The sequence below is a fragment of the Balaenoptera musculus genome, chromosome 21, assembly GCF_009873245.2.
Source record: "Balaenoptera musculus isolate JJ_BM4_2016_0621 chromosome 21, mBalMus1.pri.v3, whole genome shotgun sequence".
In the NCBI taxonomy this organism is placed as follows: domain Eukaryota; kingdom Metazoa; phylum Chordata; class Mammalia; order Artiodactyla; family Balaenopteridae; genus Balaenoptera; species Balaenoptera musculus.
This window is the reverse complement of record NC_045805.1, coordinates 14,470,630-14,489,523: the sequence shown is the minus strand read 5'-3', so window position 1 is coordinate 14,489,523 and position 18,894 is coordinate 14,470,630. Positions and strand designations below refer to the sequence as shown.

General features: G+C 39.7%; 1 protein-coding gene across 30 annotated transcripts in view; it reads left to right on the top strand.

Annotated features, from left to right (window-relative positions):
* SORBS2 (sorbin and SH3 domain containing 2) overlaps positions 1-18,894 on the top strand; it is a 204,321-nt gene that overhangs the window by 66,426 nt on the left and 119,001 nt on the right. For 4 of the 30 annotated variants that reach the window (XM_036838567.1, XM_036838585.1, XM_036838574.1 and 1 more), the window contains exon 3: positions 2,321-2,376. The exons of the other annotated variants lie outside the window; for them this stretch is intronic. The gene's annotated coding sequence lies outside the window, so the exon portion shown is untranslated. The remainder of the gene's footprint in view (positions 1-2,320; positions 2,377-18,894) is intronic. 30 annotated transcript variants of the gene reach the window in all.

The window sequence follows — 18,894 nt, the reverse complement described above, 5'->3', positions numbered from 1 at the left end:
ATCAGAGGGGATCTGTGACCATTGAGTTCCTTTCAGAGGATCTGTCTTTAGGCAGATAAGGGAGTTCAGAGAAAGCCTCTCCCTGCATTTGCTGTTTTTCAAGTGTCTACAGCTCAAAATAATGAATATACCAAAGCAGCATATCTTGGGGTAGTATATTCTGCGAGTGTTCACTTTTGAATGACAACACCAGTATGCTACTTATTTGCCTTAGATGCAAAGCATACTTTTCCTTTTAGTTTCATACAAACCCAGACTTGCACTACAGCTGCTGCATGAAGGTTAGTGATTGGTGAGGCTGACACAACTACAAAGTTTATTGAGATGGCTCTTGATTGACTCAGTATCCAAGCTCTCAAGAAGCCATGATGAGCAAACCCTTTGGGACCGTTATGATGGGGCAGTTTTAATGCAGCCGTAGAAGAGTACATCTGAGCCCTGCCTGTGTGGGAGACACAGCCCCACCCCTCCCCGGCCTGGACCTGGGTAACTGGGCACCTGTCAATGGCCCTACCATTGTGTGTGTGGGGGGGGATTAGCTAAGTTACTATAAACGTTTGGAAAAGAGCTTGACACACGTGTTGGCTGCGATAGATACTATAATTGTGTTGCTGGGAACTCAGCAACATTAGTATTGTATTAAAAATCAAATTCTAAATATTTTCTGAGATATTTGTTCATTGCAACTGTTAAATAATCTGAACTTCGAGGCATGTGCACAGAACTTTAGTTTTCTGCAGGTAAACCATTTATTTTGATCCATGATAGATGAAGGGGACAAAATTACACACACACACACACACACACACACACACTCAAATACTTTAAAGATATAGTCCAGGAATGGTGATTTAACTGAAGTTTAACATAGAAGCAGATGCATTTTTTAATGAGGTTTCATCAGATATTATTTATAAACAGGTAGTTTAAACAGAATGAAGACTTGGAGAGATTTGGGGAGAGGGTTGCGTGCGTGTGTGTGTGTGTGTGTGTGTGTGTGTGCGCGCATGCAGTTTGCCTTTTTCCCTTGTCAGAATGGTTCCATTTAGGAAACAAGCTTTCTTCCCAAATTTGCAGATGTCTGCAAATAGTATTCTGCCCAGAAGGGAAAAAATAGCTTACTATGATTCATTTGAAGCAAATCTCCTAGAATGTCAAAAGGGAGTACTTATTGCTGTGAGAAGATTGATTTAACTGCAGAAACAGGTATTGCTTCTCACCCTAAAATCAAGGCCTTCCCTTGAAACAGGTTGACTAGGCAATGCATCCTGACAAGATCTGAGGCCCCCTGACAAGTCCTCACTAGCCCCCAAGTAGCTCCCCACATCCCATGACCCTCGCTTCTGGGCTGGTCTGAAATTCCTGCCCACAGGGTCAATCCTATGTTTCAAAAATACAGATAACTTGCTTAAAATAGAATTTACCTGAGAGAGGAGAGAGTGCTCAACTTCTGTTAGCATCTCTTAGAGCCTTAAATGGTCAGATAAGCTACTGCACCCCTTCAAGCAAGGTACAGAGAGCAGTCCCCGAGAGGTGATTTTCAATTTGTGAAAAGCGTCTGGGCAACGGAAATTTGAATTGTAGAGAAAGAAAGGATCAACAGCTGGTGAAACATCAAGGAGAGATCCTTTGAGGAGGGGTACCTAATGGGGTCTCCTTGCAGGATGAGTTGGCTGTGGGTAGAGGGAAGATAGCAGAGCACGCAGTGGGCGCAGGGGGAGAACACTCCAGAGAGCTGACTGGATCCTGCACGAAATGGGGTTGCCTCACTCTTACCCTTTATATCTCCTGCCTCCCCTATCTCCACATAGATTTGGGAAGGACTAGAAAAGCAAAGAGGAGATGGGAATGGTGGGTATAAAATATACTAACACTATAGTCTTTGCTATTCTGCCTACTTCCATTCTATTAAAACGCTCATCAGTGGTAATGAAGCTTTGTATGAGAAAGTTTGTTTTAAACAAAAGGGGCAAGGAAAGTGAAAATAAATCAGCAAAACAAATCAGGGCTTCCAAAGTCACACTGCCTGCTTCAGCCCCACCTGAGACCCACCCTGGGTAAAAAAGCCCCAATCTACCCTATTCTATGTAATTCTGGTGGCGAACTGTGGTATGTAACAAACTAAAACTAACGACAAGTATTTGCAGTTTCATTTTTGCAGCTGTTTCTTGTGAAGAAGGTATCAAACTTGGTCAAGGAGAAAGTGTATATACAATGATAAAGTTAAGTTTTCCTGAGTTTGATTTCATTGCTATTTTGGTTGTTTCGTGATCGTGGGGCCAATCCCACCCACTTATTTACTGTAACGTTTCTTTTCTAGAGCCAGAATAGGACAGACTCATATACCATTCTGATCTGGGTGCATTTCTTCAGAAGGTATGCTGTACTCACGGGGAACCGCGGCTGCCTGGGCTTGGGGCTGACAAGGCCAGGAGGAAATCTGTGCATGTATTTTAACAAAAAGATTTCCCAGGGAAGTTAAGGAAATAAAATGATGGGCACCAAAGAATATGAGGCTATTCTGACCTCTCCTTGACATTCATTCCTATCATGTCCCAGCAGAATTCTGTTGAGATTCTGCAGAGATACCTTTGATTTAAGCTGATTGATTTACAGGAGGCCAGTGGGGAAATGAGAGGAAGTGAGACGGGGAGGCCAGAGCGATGGTTTTGGAATTCTTGACTCTGCCTTATTTCACAGTGGAATATTGTGCTGGGGGTCTTAGGAATACTGTGAGGAATCTATAACCGGGCCCCATCCTTGTCCTAAAAATCCTCCCATCTTGCTCTTCTCAGTTACAGCCACGCCCACATGGTCCCTACTTGTTATAGTGAGTGGATGTTTCTTGCTCACTGACACTTCACGGAGCACAGGGAATGCTCTGATCACCACAAGCATCCCTGATGGCAGGACTTCTAAGGCCCTCCAAGCCACCTAGTTATGTTGAATTTTCCCTGGTGCAGCTGGGCTCCAATGGTGGATAGGACAGCAAGGCCCCACTTCCGGATGTCCCTGCCTGCTGCTTCAGGCTAGTTAGGTTGCTTCACCTGCTGATGCCCAGGCATGCTGGCTCTCTCTATGTTTCTGACACCACCCTGGCCAAATGCTGTCTGGATTTGGTTCCACCATATGGTGTTCATCTAACTCATCATGGAGGAATCTCCCCAAATCTACCCCCCGAAAAGGGCGAACTTAAGTAGTTCCTTTACCCCTTTCGGACAAATTGTTGCAGCCTTGAATTGCAAAAGAAGAGATGCCTAAAGGATATATCCTAGGCACTGTATTTGTTTCCTAGGGCTGCCATAACAAAGTGCAACAAGCTGAGTGGCCTAACACTAAAGAAATACCTTGTCTCGCAGTTTCGAAGGCTAGAAGTCCAAAATCAAGGTGTCAGTGGGGTCGTGCTGCCTCTAAAGGTCTAGGGAAGAACGCTTCTTGACCTCTTCCTTGCTTCTGGTGGTTGCCGGAAACCCTTGGTATCCCTTGGCTGACGGCAGCATCATTCCAACCTCTGCTTTTATTGTCATACGGTGCTGTTCCTTTTTGTTGTGTGTCTGTCTCTCTCCAAATCTCTCTCTCCTTAAAAGGACACCAGCCATTGGATTTAGGGCCCACCCTAATCCTCTCTGACCACATCCTAACTTGATTACACCTGCAAAGACCCTATTTCCAGACGAGGTCTCTTTCATAGGTACCAGGAGTAGGATTTCCACATACTGTTTTGGAGACACAGTTCACAGTACGATCGCCACTCCTGGGCACTGTGTCTCCGAGCAAGAAGCAGCTTCTAAGTGTGTATCACAAGCTCAAAACACACCCTTCAGTCCCCAGACTCAGCACTCACCCCCTCCCACATCCTTGCAACTGACCTGCTCTGCGGGGTCCACGCAGGACTGTGGCCTAATGTCTCACTGGCAGGACGGACCCACCTGGTCCAGGCTATTTCTGAGTGAGGTCAGAGCCTGGAGGACTAATCACCCCTCACTATCACTCATGCACTTTGGTCTACTCTGAACTTCAAGCCCGAAACTTACTTTTTCCGAAGTACTATGATCATCCTTGGAATAGATCATTCTTTTTTCACATTCTTTCTGTCACACTTAGATGCCCTTCCAATCCACACACAATATTGAGATTTTCTTCCAAGGGAATGAGTTTTCCTAAAACTTCATGGGTCCCCGTGATTGTTCTGAATTTGGAGAGCTGCAGAATGCCCTGGAGTTACTTATTCCTATGCAGGCAATTTATAAGATCACCAATCTCCACTGAACTTTCCATTTTCTACTCCTATATTACTTTTAAAAGGAAAATTTTGACTTCCTCAACTGTAAATCGGGTTTTAAATGTGCATATTTTTCAAGAAAGCAGGTCAGATATCAGGGCACAGATATCACACTGTGGAATTTATTACTCATGATCTACAGTAACGATCTGTGTGACACTTTTAGTCCTCCATCTGCACACGGATTTGAGAGTACATCCAGAAAGAGACAGCAACAGAGGCGGAATGAGAGAGAGAGAAATTCCACTTTCTAAAAGTCAGTGCTTAGTCATTGCATCAGACTTTGTGTAAAGACAAAGAGAATGGGACTTCCCTGGTGGCGCAGTGGTTAAGAATCTGCCTACCAATGCAGGGGACATGGGTTCGATCCCTGGTCTGGGAAGATCCCACATGCCACGGAGCAACAAAGCCTGCACGCCACAACTACTGAGGCTGTGCTCTAGAGCCTGTAAGCCACAACTACTGAGCCCACGTGCCACAACTACTGAAGCCCGTGAGCCTAGAACCCGTGCTCCACAACAAGAGAAGCCACCACAATGAGAAGCCCACGCACCACAACGAGGAGTAGCCCCCGCTCGCCACAACTAGAGAAAGCCTGTGTGCAGCAACAAAGACCCAACGCAGCCAAACATAAATTAATTAATTAAGAAAAAAAAAAAAAAGACAAAGAGAATCCTGCTGAAAAAGTAAATACCAAGAGGCTTAGTTAGGTATGACAATGCAAGACATTTTATAAATTTTTCATACATAGGTACAAGCGAAAGTGATTTGTGAGACGGTAATTTTGCATTATGCTATGTTCAAAGACAATTGAAATTCCTCATTTGCATTAACCATCTGAGCTGTTTTCCATTTGGAGGAAAGTTCTATTCTGAGTTCCAGCTTCTCCCATATTAGGTGGGCAGCACTGGAGCCTCTGTATTCGAATCTGTCCAGATGTCACTGTGTATCAAAGTAAGTTTTACATATCCTAGGTGAAGGATGGATTTAAATTAACCAATGGGACTTGGTTTTTTAAAACAGCCAGTTAAAGAATATGGATACTTGACCATGAGAAAAAGATACAAAATAGTGAGTGGCATGAGTCATTTGTTCCCTAATAGAAGGGAATGACCTGTTTAGTGGTTTTCATAGGAAAAATATCCAGTAAGCAGATAACATCAATTTAAAAAAAAAATATCAGCATGATATTTTATCAGTAACAATGGAATTTGGGTAGAACACTGATGTGCAGCTAAGTCAGGATAAAGCCCCTTCCAGGTTTCAAGATGGTTGATATTTGCTCACCTGTTCCAGCAGGCAGGCAGGTGCCCGGAAGCCCGGCTCCAAAGGTGGGACAGCATTTAAAGCCTGGACCTCCTCAAGCCTGTGACTTCTGGGGCAGGGTCCTGAGCTGAGCTATTATTCCTGGGTTCTAGCTGCAAACCGCCTACTGCAAGCTGGGCTGCAGCAGTTCACATGAGGAATCTCTGACTGTCCTTTCTTGGGGGAACTTAAAAGGGACTTGCTCAAGGACTGCTCGTCAGAAATGCTGAGTCATCAGTATTCTATTACAATTCATCACATGCATACATTGCCTTTATTTGTGGAGATTCATAAGAGCTAAAGCATGACTTCTTAAAGTTTCTTGGCTGTCCTGACAGTGTCCCCCTGAGTGGAAGAAGGCATGCTTCACAAAAAAGAAAAAGATGACTTTTACAAAAATTCAACCCACCCGAGAGATGATGAAATGAACATTTGGAGATATTTTTCTCCTGCTCTTAAAAAAATCTCATAGTAACCTTTTTAAAAAACAAAATTGGAATTACACTGCATTGATTTGCATCTTCAATTTTACTTATTTTACTTCATTGTTTTGAGAATATTGTTCCCATTCATTAAGTATTCTTTGAAAATGTAAATTAATTAGCTGCACAGGGAGTTTACACTAAATAAGTAAATTACAATACAACCCAATGATAAATACTAAAAATTTTCTATCTCTTAATGCTAAAGGAGCCAGAAATTCTGCATTGAGTGTTGGATTTTGCTCATTCCCTCAAAAAAACTACGTTAAGTTATACCGTACATGAAATGTTATGGGGTTTTTTTTTTCCTACAAAGTAGATCATGATAATTCTAAAACTGGGCAGAACCACCTGGAATATGAGTCATTAGACTAAGTAAGAAGAAAAAGAGAAAGAGTAATAAAGTGTCTTCCCAGGAAACTGAAGATATGCATTATTCCTTGTATTTCACAGGCTGGAAACTAGCGATCTGGGCAAACGTTAGATCGGATGATTCTCTAGAATTAACTGACCCTGTGTATTTGTGATCCACTTGCCTACAGAACTGCGGCCATCATTTGACCTGAGGGTGAGGGGTGTTCTCCCCGAATCAGTTTAACATAAGGACAAGGCACAGAGGAAGCACTAAGCATCTAGCTCTGCTCTTTACTTTTCAGAAACTGGAAGGACAGAGAAAATGCAGAAGGAAATCCTGTCTCTAGCCCCTTAGAGGACAGTCCTCTGAAAGAGCAGAGATTTGCTTGGCTGGCTAGGAGAGAGCTGGGTAGAAAGTCAATGAAACATCTGGAGTCCTTTTGTTTTTCAAGTATACAGACTTTAAAGTGTTAGCAGCTTTATTCTGAGTATACTTGTTTAATACTGGTAGAACTTATACTTTACCACATAAGAAAATAAAGGAGAATAGGAAACAAAGAAGCAGTTTCTATGAATCGGAGATAAGGCCTTGATGTACAAGATAAGCAACTCCCAGTCACAGAATTCTTATCGTATGCTGTACCCTACGCTCAACACTTTACATATATTATCTAATTCTCACACAGTCAGTGGTAAATAGATATCATCATTCTATTCCGCAGCTGAGGAAGGAGAGACTGGAGGGCTGACTTCATCTACTGTCCCACTTAGTCCCTCAGAAAACATGCATTTGGCTCCTAACGTGTGACCAGCATGGTGTGAATGCGGGGGAATGTGGCCGGGAACACAGCCATCCCCTCTGCCTCCTTCCCAAGCGGCCAGGGATTTGCATCTGTCTGCCCATCTCCAAGGCACTGAACCCAACACTAATAGTGCTATTTAATTTATTTATTATTTATTTATTTATTTATGTCTGTATTGGTCTTCGTTTCTGTGCGAGGGCTTTCTCTAGTTGCGGCAAGTGGGGGCCACTCTTCATCGCATTGCGCGGGCCTCTCATTATCGCGGCCTCTCTTGTTGCGGAGCACAGGCTCCAGATGCGCAGGCTCAGCAGTTGTGGCTCACGGGCCCAGTTGCTCTGCGGTATGTGGGATCTTCCCAGACCAGGGCTCGAACCCGTGTCCCCTGCATTGGCAGGCAGATTCTCAACCACTGCGCCACCAGGGAAGCCCAATAGTGCTATTTAATAGAGAGACTTGTGTAGTCTCACAGGAGACCAGTAAGTAGCACTGCATCTTAATATATTTTCTTCCTGATTTGAGAATCACCATGATTAACCTTAGAACTTGGAATGAAAATAACTAGTGCTATTGTGCATCATTCTGTGATGACGAGATGAAGGCAGGATTCATTTGGTTAACCAGATTTAGAAATAAAGCCCTATAGTTTTGCTGCTTCACCGAAAAGTCTTATCAACCACCATGGAAGAGACAAGAATGCTTACACTAAAAGAAATATCACCAGTATTTACCTAGAACACAAGATTCATCCCGATGACCAGAATTAGACAGAATGGCAAAGACAGAACCTTAGCAAAATATTTTCAAGTGATCCCCATCCACAAATACAGTTTTATTTGGCAAGCCAAGGGTCCACAGCAGGTGAAAACATTTGCCTAGGTGGCAGATGATAGAGCCAGGCAATCATCAATTCATGGCCACATTTTTCCATATACCATGCAATGGGCTTTTTTAGGGAACGCAGGCACTGGCACTATGGTAGATCTTCTGGTCCCATAATGGAAGACAGAACCTTATCTGAGTCCTATTCTTGGGAAGGTTGGATAAACCCACAGACCCAAAATACAAACACTTTGTTTTTGGAATAAAAATCATTTTTTGAACTTTCTAAAAATGTCCACAAAAGTTATTCTCCATAGGTTTACTAAAACTCAGATTACTTTTAAGGCATTGACCATGTATATTTCAAGTGTTTTTTTAACATCAGACCCCTTGTCAAGGATTGTACCACCAGGGTGTGTTTAATCTTAAAAGTAAATCATATTTCTGTGAGAGTTAGTCATCAAAGAAAGCATAAAACCTGTCTGGAGCAGATTCAGGGGCAAACATTAATCAGTAATTCAAAACAGTGATTGAGGTGATTTTATTTGGGTTTAATTATTTTTCCTGAACAAGCTATTCCTCTTACTTTATCTTAAAATGTATAGCAAACCTGGTTTTATCAATAAAATATGCCTAATCATGGGACATTAATCGGAAATCAAGTTTTATTGTTGCATAATGGTTTAATAACCTTGATAAATAAGGCTTGTGTCCTAATGAACACATTTGGTTAAAGAAGCTTATTGAAATGAAATGAATCTCTTCAGGCATTTCTTTCTTAATGTAGGTATGATCTCATAAAAGGCTTAATTTGGTAATCTGGTAACAAAAATCATTAATTTTTCACTAACTTTGAAAAATATCAAAAGTATTGAAATAAACAAATAAAATTGACTCATTTAAATGCCAAGAGTATAATAAAAGCCAATTACTGAATTTATTAAAATCCTCCTAACTTCCTCTTGTATGTGAGTATTGTTACTTTGATAGTAAGCCATTAACACAATATGTTGACTCCGACACACCTATTTACCTAGCCGTAATTGTGTAATCGGGAGCACCGAAGTAATAGCACCATTGATGCAAACTGAGGACATTCCTTAATAATCTGTCGACTTTCCAGAGGGGAAGAGAATTTGCTTGGATGAAGCTGTTTATATCCCATCAGTGTTGACTGAAGTGAGTGACTCATTTAGTAACCATGGAAACAACGCCGAGGAGTATGAAGGGGGGAACAAGTGTGCAGGCTTCCAGATGCTGCTGCTTTTGTGGCAGCATCTGTTCAGGGATCCAGATCTGATTAGAAGCACATTTAATGTCTCAAAAAACCAAACTCATTTGGTTTTGCTTTCCCTTCACACTTTTGTTGTTTCTCTAGAATAGCCTCAAGTAAATATAAAACAAGGCAACCCAATACTTCACTCACAGGACCCTACGTTCTTTCCAGAAATGTGTCTCATATTTAAAGATGTGTGTCCAAATGTGCTAAAAACAGACCCTCCTCCCAGACACATTTTTACTACTTCTATTTCTGAAATTCCTGGTCAATCTCCAGGCTCCCATACTATATTTATCTTTATGTTTGTGTCTTTCTATAATATTTGTCTTGCATCTGTTTCTATGATTTTCTAATATATTAATATATATATGCTTATAGGACAAACAGACAAGAAAAGAACATCAAGAAAATAGGCAATCAATCTCCTTATTCACTCAACCTAAGTCAAGTTATATGTGTATATATATCTCTCCATACTTAAGTCTCTAACGTGGTTTCCAAAACTATCATCTGTTTAGCTTAAGTAGCACAGAGTTCCTATCAAGTAAGCTTTGTTAGATTAAGTATCTTAGGGGATAGATCTTTTAAAAATGATCCATGAAAACTTTGGGTTTTTTTCTATTTAAAATAAAATTCTACTAATACGTTCCTTTGATATTCAACCAGTATTAACTGAAAGTCTACTATGTATAAGGCACAATGAAGAACACGAAAGTGAATAAAGCATGGTCCTTGCCCTCAAGAAAACATAAACACAAATAACAGAAAGTAAGACAAGATAAAGTGGTGAAGACAAGGAATTATATTCACTTAAATGAAAGCAGGCAATTTATGTTATATATACAGCAGGCAACTTTGACGTGGACCTCCAAGAATGCGTGTGATTTTAAGAGTGATTAGGAGTAATCCCAATGGAGGAAACATATAAAAGATGTGACTCAAAATCATATCTGCCTCACCACACCAGTCATGCGTTCCTGGGAGACAGGGACTGGTTTTGATGATCTGGGCACCCCTGAGACCCAGAACTATGTCAGAAACATGGTAGGCGCCCAGTTAAAATGTGCCTATTTAACTCGAAGGCTGAAACATAAAATGTGCATAAAAATGAGCAGCCAAAAGTCCAGTTTGGCTAAAGAACAGAATATGAGAAGGGAAATGGAATATAACATCTTGAAAATTATGATGGGAACATATTGTGCTGGGCTTGATTTGGAATGTATAAATAGATAATGTGAAGTCACTGGTCCTTTTCAAAAGATTAACCTTGCAACAGTTGCACCATCAAATCAAGGAAGAGAGAGAGATGGAAAGAGGGATTGAGAGACATGAGAGGGAAGACTAGAGATAGGCAAACCAATCAAAAGATTAATATGATAATTTGTTTGATAAAATGGAATTAAAATGACAGAGATGATGACCCTGAAATTAATAGTAGTAGTTACAAGAACTCTATGAACAATAGCAAAAAAGTGATAAATACAACAATAGGTAATATTTAATGATCAATGCTATACCCAGGCACAGAGTCAGAATTTCTATTAATTTACCTTTTGGGACTCTTACTATAAAGTTGTAATTCACAAGTTTATAGGTGAGGACATTGAGACTTGGAGAGATTAAGTAACTCCCTGAAAGAAGCTCTTCTAGAAACTGTATTAGGATGTCACATTTTGTTTCGTCCTCTGGAATAGAATTCTACGTGGTAGGTGTCAGAAACCCACATTTAGAAACTTTATCAAATGAAGATTCTCTTTTGAACACAAATAATTAGCTAGAATAGTCAGCACCAGTGGTAATAATCCCAAACTAGAATCTCTGCAGCATGGTGCTTTTTGCAGGATAATTCCCACCCTTTTGTAACTACTGGATGAGAGCAGGCTGTGACGGTTGATAGCTATTGACCCACAGAAGGCTGAAGTTCATTGTAAATATTAACAGGAGAAATGCTCGAAAATAGATGTCTAAATCTTTTTATGGAACTAGTCAAAGATTTACTGCAATTGCTTTTAAAAAAAGGCTCTCCATTAAAATATAAACTGGCAACACAATGTTATATGTGATTCACTTTTTAAAAAAATGTACTAAGCACGTAAGGTGTGCAAGGTGCTGAACTAGATGGAATGCGAGATAAACAGTGAAAAAGAAATTAGCCTTAATCTCACATGTATCACAGTGAGAGAAACAGACAGACATGAAATAGATAAGTATTCTAGTATTGCCAAAGGAGAGTGTTTTGAGAACATAGAAAGAATAATGACAGTCAATGCATCAGGCATATGAACAAGCCAGTTTTAGAGTCTCTTTCTGTGTTTGAGGTTATGAGGAATACGCGCATGATTTCAGAGACTATTTTTGCCTGGGGGAAAATAAATTGTATGTTACAGGATTTGAACAGATTAAAAACATTTTAAAAAGCACAGAAAGAAAGAGTAATTAATTAGGGAAAGGGAAGCCTTTAAGAATGGGTGGGAGTTAGGGAAACCAAAGGTTAAGGAAATTCTATACCCAGATTGGGAAAACAGCATGACCATCCATGGTGGGTTTGAGGAAGAGCAGGTAGACGTGGCTGAAATGAGGGGCATGGTGGAAGATGAGATTGGAAAAGAAGGATGGCGTCAGATCAGGGGATGGCCTTACAGTCACACTAAATCGTTAGGAGTTGACCTTGGACAACAGAGAGCCCTGAGAAGTTTTGGAAGGAGCGACATAATTGGGCTAGGTTTTAGGAAGAGCCCTCTGGCAACAGTGTAAATGATGGTGAGGAGAAGTAGGAGAGTTAGGTTAGGTACCTCTACCTGAGATCTCAGAGACAAAGTATGGATCTGATCATTGGATGTTGCATTAGGAAACTGTTAGGTCAGTTCTGCAAATACCACAGCACTCCAGAAAATATTTGCTGTTGAAGGATAACGAGCTCCTTCTGGTAGCTATGAAGACCATTAACTAGCTGCTCATTCCTTTGTCTTCTTTCACTCTCTGTGCATAAAAATACTCCCAAGTAATCAATAAAAACACACCAAAGTGGTCCCAGCACAACTTAAGATCTAAAGTTATGGTGTCTTTTTTTTTTTTCTTAAAACACCCAAGCATCCTGAAAAAAAGCCAAAGATGCTATATGTAAGTCAAGAAGCCCAAGATCTTTTTTTTTTCTCCCAAGATTTTTTTAAAACTAAGCTTCTTGGATTGTTAACTTTACTTGGAAGTTGAAACAATGAAAGGTAATTTATACCCTCGAAACAGCTTCCTGCTGTCCAACTGTAAAGAAATTGGCCTTCAGAATAGAGGAGTGAAATGACCTGGAGTATTCAAGTAATTTGCTAACACAGAAATGCTAAAAACACTGAAAATTGTTATTTCCTGGGTATCTACCCTTTGTGTACATGGCACACCAAGAAAAGTTTAAAGTAAGTAAAGTGATTAAAAATATGAGGCCGCAGTGCACCTCTAGTCTATGGATTAATATACTGCCACTTTCTCCTCGCTCCTTATGAACCCAGGACCTTTACATCACAGAAGCAAGGTTAACGTCCTGCTCTGTGACTATGAACTCTACTGTTTCTTCCTCAGCTCTACAGAGATCACTGAACTAGAAAGATGCATGCTTAAAAAGGAAGCATTACAAAACTCCCCAAAGCTATAAAATTTCCAGTGTGAATAAGACACAGTTCCCACCTCGAGCCTCCAGATTCTGTATGCCTTAACAAACACTGGAAATTATTCTAAGGAAATTAATGAAATAAGACTTGGTAGTTCTTAAGGCAAATCAGCATCTCTGCTGCTTCTGGGTATTCGAACACACTTATACTGGTGCATTGGATCTTTTTTTTCCTCCTGGCTTCCTGTAAAGCTTCATAATTATTTCCTCACCATCCTCATAGAAACAGATTGCTCTGTTAACATCTACTACCTAGATTTAAGATTATTAGAATATACCCTGTTCTATGTGATCTGTAATTCAAACTAAATTGGTCTTATTCTCCAAAAACATAAGATTGTTTTCAAAGTTCTTAAGGGAGATAGAGCAAAAGAATCCTTTTCTTCGTGTTTTCCGTGAAGTTCCTGCTACGCTCCAGCAAGACGGCATCTGTGTTATTTCAGGTGCTTACCTTTATGGCCAAAGTTGTGCCCAAAATACAATATACCTTTAAGTGGCTCTGGGATTGATTAATTTCTCAGATATTTTCCTTCTTCCCTCCATGATGATGTGAAATTCAGCTCTGGCCCACTTCAGCTATTACACAAAATAAAATTATACTGAGTCTTACAAAACTGGCTATTTTTCTGGCACTTTGGGTGCCCATTTTGGGTAGAGTTTTGGGTAACAGTAAAGGAGGGTTAAGAAAAGCTCAGGTGTTTCTGGTGAGTAGACAATATCAAGTATTCTCAATGCTTCAGCCATTAGTTAAAGGGAAAAGGAGATGAAGTTCTTAGGCCCAGCACAGGGATGAAGGGAAAGGACCTCTCTGCTCTCTTTCAAGTCCTACTCTTTCAACAGCTTTCTCAAAATTCTGTCCCAGAATAACTTATGATCCATGCCTGATTATTTTTTATCACCAGTCACATGCCACAAACAGACTAATTGTAGAGCACAATTCTGCCAAGGCTGAAGTGATATTCAGGATTTCCACACCTCTAAAGATATCCAGAAAGGCAACATAGCTGCGTCATGCTAAACTCAATTAGAATAAGTTCCAGAAACACTTTTCCAAATAATACCACTTTCTAATTAAATAACCATGTTAATAATAATAATTTAAAATAAATCTAATTGTTCATAGCTGATTAGGATTGAAGAAGCATTTTGAGATCCAAAGAATTAGGAACTCTCCTATCTCATTATACTTTCATTTAAAAAAAAACAAAACTCAAAAAGTAACACATTCTTCCCTGACAACATGGTCATAGCTGTTTCATCACCCTGTCTAGGGCCAGTGACAAAACATGATCTCCTTTCTATTTATCTTTTGCAGATTATTCTGAAGTACGATTTGTTCTAACAGCTGTTACAGAACTCATGACCTTTTGACAGGTATCAACGGTGCCCATTTATATAATTACGTGGGACTTTAATTATTGTTTTGGCTAAAATCCAAACAACTTCTCGTTTTTCTCCCTTACTACATTCTACTACCATTAAGAAAGCTGTTCTGGAGAAAAATTATAATCTCGCACGATAGTTTTCTTTAAATTATTTGGAAGTTGAGCAACATAGGAATAAAAGTCTATAATTTCTAAGAGGAAGACCTCAGTTCTCTGGAACGGGGCTTTTCCTCAGGTGATTGGTTTAGTCTCCTAAAAAAGTTCTTGTTTTCCTCATTTTTTTCAGTGCATGTCAATACAGAAACCATTTTTCTCTCCAGAAAGATCTGGGTATTTTTTTCTTCTACTTTACGGTAAAATACTTGGTTTATTTGAAACTGTGGCCTCGGGTTCATCTTCTGGTTATACCCCCAAAATTCTTTCTCCATAATTGTTTGGTTCTCAACCCCGTTTGCATTTCACATCTGGATCAAAATTCCAATTAAAAGTGACAAAACAGGAACGAGGGCAAGACTTTCACTGGTTGCTCCAGAAAGTGTGCTTACACAAGCTTCAAAGAGCCGCTACCTGTTGTTATTCTTTGAGAAAGTTAGGGCACCAATTCAATTACCGTGGTGATTTTTGTCTACAGATAGATTATAGATCAAACATTTCTATCGTACTTGAAAGAGTGCAGGGTGGGCTGGAGGAAGAAGAAGGAATTAGTAAGATAGTTTTCATTGTAGCTGATTTTTTGTTCTCAGTGTGTACATTGTCCTAGATTGTCTCACTTTAGCCTCTGACCAACCCCATGAGGGAGATAGACCAGGAACTCTAGAATCATCCCCGTTGCAAAGGTAATGCCTTTCTTGGCTGAGAAATGTTTCTGAAAAAATTTTCCAAATGTCTAGAAACCTTAACTTTGTCCCTGTTCCTGCATTCAAAGACAGAATACACTCTATACACAATGCAGTATACACAAGGTAAAATACAACTTGATTCATTATTTGGTTGTAGCAATCTTCTCACTTGTAAAGAATGTTTACATTATATGTGAATAATCAGAATCTACTGTTATAATATCAACTCAGGAAAAAGGAAGAATTCAGGAAAAAATAAGTAATTTAAGGCATTTTTAAAACTTATTTTCTAAACCTCAGAATAAATCATTTTGTTTCCCTTAAGACATTCCATGGATATTTTGCCTTTTATGGTTCTTGGCCCCCTTAATCTTTAAATAATTTTTACTGGAAATGATCAATAAGGGAATAAATAATGGGCTTGAAGTGCTTTATACTTAAAGGCTTTATGGATTTAAGAATTCCATCTTATTTAATATATCATGCTACCATTTGTTGTGCCTAGGGCTGTTTCTTGAGGTATTGAATCACTCCAAACTCCACTGAACTTCTTCTTTAAATGTGTTATCACTAGTGATTAATAATATCTGTCTGGAAACTTAGAAATTAAATTTTATATTTAATTTAGGCACTTGTTTTCAAATTGTTCATTTCAGGAATTCAATTAACGCATAGTAATGTTAAAAATTAATACAGCTCTGTGCGTGTCTTTGGAGTATTTCTTCAAACAAAGGCTCACTCCGAACTTTTTATGTACAAAACATTGTGTTTAGACATGGGATAGTAAACATTGGAACATGGAATGTAGGTCTTGACCTGAAGGAATCTATAGTCCAATGGATATGATAAGACATTCAAGGAGGAGTGGAAGGAAAAACGGAAGGAAGGTAAGAAGGAAGGAAGGAAATAAGATCTTTGAAACAGATGCAGGGGTTATAGTGCCACCAGGAATATATTTGCTAGCCAACATTTCACTCAATCTGTGACAATTAGAAGGAAAATAAAATTTACTATAAAATTGGAGACGTTCTCCTTATAACTATGCATGAATATAAATTGAATGAGAAATTATGATTTGCTGGATTCCAACCATGGTAGTCCACTCATTGGGATAAAAGCTCAGTGCTGTTAAAGATCCAAAATAACAGAGGCTTAAATAAGGGAGATGTTCGTTGCCCGCTCGCATGAAAGCGCAGATTGGTATTGCCGTAATTACCAGGGGCCCGGTCTCTTCCCTCCACACTCAACATACGGCTTCCCTTTTATGGTCAAGATGGCTGTTCCAGGTCTGCATTCCAGCCAGCAGAGAGGAAACGAAGGGAAAGCAGAAGGCACTCCCTTCCCTGTAAGAACCTGGCCCCTTGGCGGGTGCACACATAATTCTTTTCACACTCACCGGCCAAACTTTAATCACAAAGGAAGGAAAACTGAGAAACGTAGTCTTGGAGAGATTGGGCATGAGAGGGCAGCTAGGTGTCTCTGCCATGGGTGGTAACCATGCTACAGTCTCCTACCGAGCTCCATCATTATGGATGAGAAAAGTGATCTTTTTCTTTTTTTGTCACATATTACGAGAGCTTTCATTTTCAAAAACAGATGAGAAATGCATCCTGGATGATTTCAACAATCAAAGGAGGATTTCTCACTTCGTCAAGTGCTACCCTCTTGCAGCTGAAAGCTAACACCTTATGCTAAGCTAGTCAGAGCCAAATACAATTAATTAGATTAAGCTTGTCACTAAAATATCAAGACAAATGTTCTTGAAACATGGCACTTTCTCCCTTTGCCTTTTTTTCCCCCCTTGTCTGGTTTATTTACAATAAAAGTAGGTTGAGGGATGGAGTTGCAGAAACTGATCCTTATAACTGTTACTCTATACATCACATAACTGATAACCAAATGCTAGAGGGAAAAACGTATCTGAATTGTGTTAGCATAGACTGCCCAGCCTGGATCACATTTAATAATTAATTACGGTGTGTGGTTCATGCTGGTTTGAGAGCCTTTATAAAAATACTGCAGGCAAGTCTGTATACGTCATTTTCTAAGGAGCTTTCTCGATTTAGTACCAGAGCTGTGACTTGCACCTGCTGCTTCTCCAAATCAGAAAAGACTGAATTTTCCTTTTCTTCCTTCCTTCCTCCCTCTCTTCTTTCCTTCCTTCCTTCCTTTCTTCCTTCCTCCCTTTTTTTTTTTTTTGTCACCTCTCTCTAAGAAAATGATTTGCCAGAGTAGTTTTTAAAATGCACCATTTAAGAACTCTATGGCACACCTTTATTTATGCAATAGACAACAGACAAGCTGATTTTTGGAAAACCAGATTCTCTTTTAGAGTCACTGGGCAAACTCGCTATTTAATGGAATTTGATAATACATTTGTAGAGAGTATGACTCATCTGTAGAGCAAAAATAAATCATCTAACGGTTCCTGATTTCAAACTCTGCGTTTCCACATGGGCAGGTTTGCGTAGAACTAACCTGCAAAGGAAATTGTAGCACAGGACTGCTCTTCCAAAGAGGAATCAGAAAATTACGAATTGTGGAGATCAAGGAAACATCGTCTAGAAGTCCAACTCTCTCATTTGCAAATGAGGACACACGGAAGTCCACAAAGGTAGAAAGATCCCACCCAGTTAGCAAATAGAACCTGGATCCCAGGTTCTCCCAAATCCCAGAAAAGTGCACTGTCTGTTGCTTAACACTCGGGACCACGTGACTTTTAAGTGGAATAAACATAGATGTCCTTGTGCACAGAATCTGATTAATATGTAGCTAACCTTAGGTAGCCTGGAGCACGTATATACCAAATTTGTAACCATCTCTGAGAGTAAGGTGATAGTCAACAGCTACCAAGACAGGAGATTTAAGAAAACCTCAGCTTTCTCTTGGCTTCCTTGAGCTTTTCCTACTTTGGCAAGCCTGCTCTTTTTAACTAAACGTGTGGCTTTCCAACCTTTTGAAGTTTCATATACCTGATCCTCTAACTCTTGGGTGGTAATGAGCTATATTCTGCGTGCAATAAAATAATGTTCATAATCATAGTGAAAACGATAGCTTATAGTCCCTTAATCATTTTTAGTGCCAGGGACTTTCCTAAGCATATTATTTTCTAAGTATATTACACATATTATTTCATTCCATCCTCACACTAATCCTGTGAGGTATGAACTCTCATTTCCCCCATTTTATAGTTGTGGAAACTGAGGCACAGAGCATGTAAGTAATTCACCCCAAGTCCCGCAGCTAATAAGTCGTAAGAGTTATTGTTTACACCCAAGTTGTCAGTTTCAATCACTACAACATGTTAGATCTCATAGAGAAAGAATTCTGTAGCTCACAGCATATATAGCTGTACATATACAGTATGTACAGAAGACGGTATGGCGTAATGAAATGAGCCTTAGTCTTGGGGCCAGAAGGGTTACAGTCTTTTCTCTTTTTATTTTACTTCAATCCAGAGGATTGAGCTAATTATCCTCCTCAGTTCGTGGAACCATATCTCTTTTGACCCACGCTAGGCTCCTCCATGTACGTGTAAGCACTTCTTTTAAGCCATAAGCCACCCACTGTATCTATGCATGATACTATCATACTATTTTTGAAGAAATTACTAAAAGTTATGATTCCATTTGATTAAACAAATAATATGTATTAAACACTGGTAACATGCCAACCACATTGGCATGTG